Genomic DNA, 8323 nt, shown 5'->3' on the forward strand with positions numbered 1-8323 from the left:
AATAAAACTAAGTGTCTTTTTCCTTTTAGCATTTTTTTGCAAAAATTCAAACAAATCGTGTGTCCTAACATCAAAAATCTTCTTATTTTTCGTGGAATTATGTGCGTGTATTAATTGATTATACCAAAATTTATGTCTATTATCCAATTCAAATTCAGATTTAAGAAGATTAACCCCTTCGCGACCTTTGCCGGTTCAGGACCGTCATAACAAGAAGGTCACTAAATGACCTTTGACGGTCCTGAACCGTCAAAAAATTAAATAAGCTTAGAAAGTGATCAAGGATCACTTTCTTCGCTTAAACGGCCTTGCTGCAATGCCTCGATGTCGAGGCATTCAGCAAGGCCGAGATCGGCATCGGGGGCCATGTCTGGCCCCTCCCCGGGGCGTCAACAGCCGCCATACATTGTATGGCGGCGGACGCCCGTTTTAAAAGCGTTTAGGAGGCGATCAACGATCGCCTCCTAAACTTAAATGGTGTCGCTGGAATGCCTCGATCAGGAGGCATCCAGCGACACCAAACACTTACCTCTGGGTGGGCTGTGACCGCTCCGGAGAGCGGTCACAGCCGCCGCTGCCGGTGATCTTCGCCATCAAGCAAGATGGCGGCGGCCCGGGAAATAAAACAATAAAGACGAAAAAGTTCGCTAGAGGGTCTCCAGACCCTCTAGAGAACTGGCTCCACTTGCTGGTTGAATGCAGTACCTGTATGCAAGTCAATGGAGCCCAGCTTTCTAATCACTATGTGATTAGTAAAATATTCAAAAAAAATAAAAATAAATAAAAAATGGAAAAAAAAATTTAAAAAAAATGTGCTAACATTTAAAAATAATTATGCAGTGATGTCACTAGATGAACCATCCAGTACCAGCAAAATGTGTAAAAAAAAATATAAAAAAAGTATTAAAAAAATAAAATAAAATTAAAAAATAAAGTTTATTATTTTGAGCAAGTGCTAAAATTTCTCAAAAATCTCAACAAAGAGTTAAAATAAAAGCACTTCAAATACCCAAGGGGTGTCTAATATATATAAAAAATGGCTGATGGGGTAAATTGGAGTGGCCTAGCTCAAAGATAGGGCATAGGTACAGACTGACCAAAATGGCGAAAAAAAGTGCACTTCCCAAATGTGGCATTTTAAATCTGAAACAACCCGACAAACCCATGCATGTCGGGTATCACTGCACTCAGGAGATGTTCCTGAACACACATTGGCGTGTTGTTTGACAGTGGCATATACCAGGACCTGTATATCTATAACTAAAGTACAATTTGTGTGAAAAAAAAATAAAAATAATTACTATTACAAAGTTTGACAAAGTGTAGTTCTATAATTGGTGCATGGAAAGGGTTAAAATAACAGCATTTGGAATACCCTGGGGTGTCTAGTTTTCAAAAATATATGGTTTGAATGGGTTAAATTGAGTTAACCGGCTTCAAAGATATTCCAAAGAGGAGAGGGAGGCACAATGACCAAATGACCACCTGAATTACGCATGCCCCAAAAGTAGCCTTTTACCAGCCAAACAATCTGACAAACCCATGCATGTGGGGTATCGCTGTACTCAGGAGATGTTGCTGAACACATATTGGGGTGTTGTTTGACAGTGACATATACCAGCACCTGTATATCTATAACTAAAGTACAATTTGTGTGGAAAAAAAAATAAAAAAAATTACTATTACAAAGTTTGACAAAGTGTAGTTGTATAATTGGTGCATGGAAAGGGTTAAAATAACAGCATTTGGAATACCCTGGGGTGTCTAGTTTTCAAAAATATATGGTTTGAATGGGTTAAATTGAGTTAACCGGCTTCAAAGATGTTCCAAAGAGGAGATGGAGGCAGACTGACCAGATTTGTTAAAAAAGATTTGGAAATCATAAAACGCTGCTTGTACTTATTGCCCTATAACTTACAAAAAACAGCAAAAAAACATAAAAACATTGGGTATTTCTAAACTCAGGACAAGTAGTAGAATCTATTTAGCTAGTTTTTTTACTTGCTTTTTTAGGTGAGTAAAAGATTTTTCAAATAAAAGTCATAAAATGTGTTTTTTTTTCAACTTTTCACCATGTTTTTTTATTTTTTTTTATAGTAAATAAGATGATACGATCAAAATAATGGTATCTGAAGAAAGCCCATCTTGTCCTGAAAAAAACAATATATAACTTATGTGGGTGCACTAAATGGGTGAGGAGAAAATTACAGCTGAACACAAGCACCACAAAAGTGTCAAAACAGCCTCGGTCCCACAGGGTACAAAACGAAAAATGAGCCCGGTCCTTAAGGGGTTAAAGTCTTTAATCTGTCCCATAACAAACAACTGTTTAACAAAACTAATCCCTTTTTTTTTCCAAAAATCACTACCTAATCCCTTGTGGAATTCCTGAAATTTTAAATTGTGCCATATTCGTGTATAGGGTAAACTCCCCTCAATTTTACAAATATATTTAATTTCATCCCAAATCTTCCTATATAGTTTCACCGAAAGTGTGTTTTCCAAATCCCCTTCCAGCTGTAAATCTGTCTCCATCATTTCCGCAGGATTAGAGATCCCAGTAGAATTTAAGAGAAATTGTATTAAAGGTCCAGGTGGATTAACTCTCAAATTCTGAGACTTTGAAGCCAAAAAATAGAATTTAAAATGTGGCAATGCCCAACCACCCTCCCCCTCAGGTGCAGTAAGCTTAGCATATTTCATGTGAACTCTACCTCTACCCCACAGGAGTTTACTCAATGAGGCTTCTAAGCCTCTAAACCATTTATCTGAAATCCATACTGGTGAGGCAGAGAGAGCGAACAGCACTTGAGGGAGAACAATCATTTTAACAAGACCCACCCTATCTGCTAGTGAGAGTGGAAGTTTAGTCCAGATCGCTACTTTTTTTTTAATCTTGGTGGCTAAGGGAATAAGATTTTGCTTCATAAACAAATTGATTTTACTCGAGATTTTGATCCCTAAGTAGTCCATAGGGTCTCCTTGTCTCAAAATCCTAACACCCTCAACCTTGGGGATTTTTGCTGAATTCAGTGGCAAAAGTATTGATTTATCCCAATTGATTTTAAGACCTGAGAATCTACCAAAATTCTCTACCGTATTTATCACTATTGGGAGCATTTTTTCAGTGTCTTCTAAAAATAATAATAGATCATCTGCGTATAGTAAAACTTTGTCTTCATTGCCTTTAAGCCCAAATCCTCTTATTTTCTGATTGCTCCGAATTCTCAGAGCTAATGGTTCAAAATATAATATAAATAAGAGAGGCGAGAGTGGGCAGCCCTACCGAGTTCCTCGGCTTAGCAAGAAAGCATCTGAGAGAATGCCATTTAAGTTGATCCTTGCTACTGGAGAGCTATAGATAAATTTAATCCAACTCAAAAAATCCTCCCCAAAACCAAAGGTTTCTAATGTATGCCACAAAAATCCCCATTCCACCCTGTCAAACGCCTTCATAGCGTCCAAGGACAGGATGGAATGGGAAGAATTCCCCCCCCGTTGAAGATTGGCAAAAACTCTTTCGAGATTAGAGTGTAAGAGTCTTCCTGGTACAAAACCTGACTGATCTTCTCCAATCAGGTCTGCAACACAGTTTGCCAATCTGTTGGCAAGCACTTTAGCGAGAATTTTCACATCTGCATTAAGCAAAGATATAGGCCGGTATGATTCCACTTTAAATGGATTTTTATCCTTTTTAAGATTAAGAATAATTATTGCCTCAAGCATAGAACTTGGAAGTTGTTTTCTCTTCAGACTTTCAGAAAGCACAGAAGATAACATGGGTAGGAGAGCATCGGCGTATTCCCGATAAACCCCAAAAGGGAGTCCATCTCCTCCAGGGGCAGATGACGGTGCACAAGAAAAAAAGAGCTGTTTTCAACTCCTCCACTGAAATTTCCTTTCCTAATGCCATCTTCTGTTCATCTGTAATCTTAGGCAATGCACAGTTCTTTAAATATTCCACTATGTCCCCGTGATTTATTGCTGGGGCTGCTTGATATAAATTAGAGAAAAACTTGACAACTGCAGCTTGTATTTTATTAGGTTCATTAACTACTCTACCATCTTCGTCTTCAATTGCCAAAATCTCATTTTTATCTTTCTGTGCCTTGACCAAATCCGCCAATAGTTTCCCCGGCCGCCCTCCTTCTACAAAATTCTTTTGACCTCTAAAAATAACTTATGTTGGGCTTTCTCTGTTATTAACGCTGCCAAGTTATCTTGTGCTTCCTTCATAAGCTTATAATTATCCTCTGAGAGATATAGTGGCTGTTACTGAGACATGGTATAATGAGAAAAATGACTGGGACATATCAGTACCAGGAAACTCTTCATATAGAAAAGACAGAAAGGCCAAGAAAGGGGGAGGGGTGCCCCTATATGTGAAAAATAACATAAAATCTAACAACACATGTTGGTGAGGAGAACATAGAGTCGGTTTGGGTTACAGTACAATTTGGCAAAAGTAAAGTAACTCATGTAGGTGTGCTTTATAGACCCCCAGGAGAAGTAGAAGAACTAGATAATCTAGTGGAGGAAATAGCTGAAATGAAGGGGGATAATCATGGTGACTTTAATCTTCCTGATGTGAACCGGAAAACGAAAGTAGCTGGTTGTGCCCGGAGTGCAGATATTCTGAACTCCCTACTGGGATTATCTTTAGAAAAGTAGTTGAGGAACCGACTTTGTGGTTTAATATACAAACAGTGACTGAGTCGCACCACACAGAAAAAAAAGTTTTAGGTTTTAGAAAAGCTGAGTTTTCTAAAATGAGAATATGTGTAGAGGAGTCATTATCAGACTGAGGCAATTTAAATGGAGTCCAGGAGAAATGGGATTATTTAAAAGTTGTATTATTGAAGATAACAGAAAATTGTATCAGGCTGGTCAGTAAGAGTAAAAAATTAAAGAAACCGCTGTAGTACTCCGCAGAAGTGCCCAAAATCAGAAAAAAACAAGAAGTTAGCCTTTAATTAATACAAAAATAGCCAAAGCGAGGAAGATAGACAGATCTATAAGATTAGGCAGAAAGAAGCAAAGCAAGTTTTAAGAGATAAAAACATTCTTTAGATATATAAATGAGAAAAGTAAAACAAGGATTAGTTAGATTAAAAACAAAAGGAGTGTATGTAGAAGAGGATAAAGGTCTAGCTGACTGCCTCAATGAATGTTTCTGTTCAGTTTTTACAAATGAAAATGAAGGAATGGGACCTCAGTTAGGAAAAAAGACAGTCATTTGCATACCTGGGAACTCTACACTGCTCCTCCTGTTTAAGACCCGCCTATTTTTTCCTTTACATGGGGGTGTTCCCCCAACATCAGCAGGACAGCCCACCGACATCAGCGGGAACTCCCCTGACTTCAGCGGGACCGCCCACTTACGTCAGAGTGCAGTACTGGCTGCGTCCCGCAAGGTAAGGGAAGGGAAGGTAGCCAGAGCCGAGAAGTTCCCAGGTATGGTCATTTGAAGTATTTGAGTTTATCGAGGGGATACACCCCAAGTTATTAAAAGAGCTTGGTGGTGTACTAGCAAAACTTTTAACTGATTTATTTAACGAATCATTGGTACCAGGTGTCGTCCCAGAGAATTGGAAATTAGGGAACGTTGTGCCCATTGTCAAAAAGGCAGTAGGGAGGAGTCAGACAACTACAGGCCAGTTAGTCTTACATCTGTAACGGAAACTATGTTAAAGGACAGGATTGTTGAACATCGTAAGTCACATGGGTTTCAAGATCAAAAACAACATGGGTTTACCTAAGGAAGATCATGCCAAACAAATCTTATTGATTTTTTGATTGGGGGACTAAAGCAATTGATCAGGGTGGTGCAGTACACATTGCGTATCTGGATTTCAATAAGGCCTTTGACACTGTGCCACGTAGAAGACTTATAAATAAACTGCAATCTCTGAGTTTAGATCCCAATGTTGTTGAATGGTTTAGGGATTGGCTGAGTGACAGACAACAGAGGGTTGTGGTCAATGGCGTATATTCAGAACAAGGTCTTGTTACCAGTGGGATACCTCAGGGATCTGTACTTGGACCCATTCTCTATATTTTTATTAGTGATTTTGATGGAAAGGTATGTCTATTTGCTGACAACACAAAAATTTGCAACAGGGTTTATGTTCCTGGAGGGAGAAGCCAAATGGCAAGTTATTTCGGTAAACTGGAAACATGGTCAGAGCTGTGGCAACTGGCATGTAATGTGGATAAATGCAAAGTAATGCACCTGGAGCATCAAAATCCAAGGACAGAGTATAGAATATTTGATACTGTCCTAACCTCAACGTGCGAGGAAAGTGATTTAGGGGTAATTATTTCTGAGAATTTAATAGTGAGAGGTATTAGCAGTAGAAAGAGGGAAGTACTCATGCTGTTGTACAGATCACTGGTGAGACCAGTATTGTGTACAGTACCGGAGATAGTATCTCCAGAAGGATACAGATATGTTGGAGAAAGTTCATAGAAGGGCTACTAAAATGGATTACAGGATAAAACTCACCAGGACTGGTGAAAGGGGGGGGGGGGGGGGGGGGGGGAAGAGAGAGAAGATCTAATAGAAATGTTTAAATCCTTAAAGGGAATCAGCACAATAATCCAGTCTGCAACACAGGTTGGGCAGACCGGATGGGGCTAATGGGTCTTATCGGCTGTCACTTTCTAAATATCTGATAACATTGATCCTTGCGTAATCTTTCTGTAGCTCTCTGTAGGGATGCCAAGCAGATATCTCGAAAGCTTCCCAGTGTGGTAATAAGGGAGCCTCTGAACAAGACAAGCATATCATTTAATAGTAGCAAATATCTTACGTGAGGGTTTGCAAAAAAAGCGCAGCATCAATGGACAAGTCAAAACATGTCTCACCTGCCAAACTGGGCTTCCTCTAGGCTAGGCATGCCTCTTCTATTGTGTTTTATGAGAAGCACATAGTTACCATTTGTATGTTTATTTGTGAAAAAGGTTGTCAGTTCATATTGCAGCTTCACTATTAGTTAAGCACTGTAGACACATTTTTTTCTCTCTCTCTCTCTCAACATTCTAATTAGGTTTGCTCCCTCATGGAAACCTACCCCATGATGGAATCCAAAACCTCACAGTTTCAGGCAACCGTTATGGTCAGAAGGGGAGAGATCAATAGAACCACTATGCAAAATTAACCACTTCAGTCCCCTATGGGCATACACGTTCATCTTAAAAAGGCACTCAATTAAGCCGACATCTTTCGGCTGTCTAGACCCTGCTGGCCGATCACACAGACTTGCTTGGTGAACAATGTAGGGGGATCCAAGGGATAGGTGAGAAACAATGGCTGGCAAAAAGCTCTGGGACTGAATGGGTTACGGATTACTTTAATGTACCACCATACTTTAAATACATGCACATTTTATTAGTGAAAAATCCTATGGATAGGAATTGAAGGGGGGCGGTGTATAGGGTCTATGTCTTGCTAATGAGTTATTGTCCTCTCTCCCAATAGGCACAGAATGAGCTCCATGTCTCCCATATTTTTATAGGCTTTTAAAATACCCCATTATACAAAGGACAATGGGTGGGGGAATTGGTTGTACCACCCCCTTAGTTCATTAATGCTAATTTATGTACAACATACAGCAAGATGGGTAGTCATCCAGCAGATGTCAGATGAAGTCATGCTACTTTTCAACGTGCATGCCTTTGACTGAAACATGATAAAATGGAGTATAAATGTTTTCTATAATACAGCAGGAGGGTTAATCTTGCAAGTTAATGACAAGGATTTGAGAGGTCACATTAAACTCTTAATACCCTTACATGCTCTCACTTGTAACAACTTGCAGTTTAGTTAAAATGCAATATCAGGAGTCTGGGGAGTAGAACTAAGGCTTAACTCAACATCTTGCCAATAAAGCCAACTTTGCAATACATTGGAGGCAACAGACTAGGTAGCTGGCTAGATCCCTTAGCTGATATAGTGTGCACATAATACAAGCTGGAATGTGCTGAAACTGGCTTGGCCTTAAAATAAACCAGGGCAACTAGATGTATATAAAACCCACAAAACATTTTATACCAGATGAATTGTTATTTTATTAAAATGGTGTCATTTCACAAGACAGTTAAGACTGCACTCCAATCCCTTCTTCTGGAGACCAATGTTCACCAAAAATGCACATGCAGCTGCTAAGATATCAAAGCTGTCTAGCCACCAAATAGAACTAGAACTCTGTGCATAATTTAAATTATGGTTATTTTGTAAATGTTACTTTACTGTAGCCCAAACTATCATATCTTAAACCATTAGTCTCCAGTAGTAGACGACACCAAGACAGACTTAATTATA

Source organism: Sceloporus occidentalis, unplaced genomic scaffold (genome assembly GCF_023333645.1).
Source record: "Sceloporus occidentalis isolate IW3139 unplaced genomic scaffold, rSceOcc1.0.p SCAF_139, whole genome shotgun sequence".
Taxonomy (NCBI): Eukaryota; Metazoa; Chordata; class Lepidosauria; order Squamata; family Phrynosomatidae; genus Sceloporus; species Sceloporus occidentalis.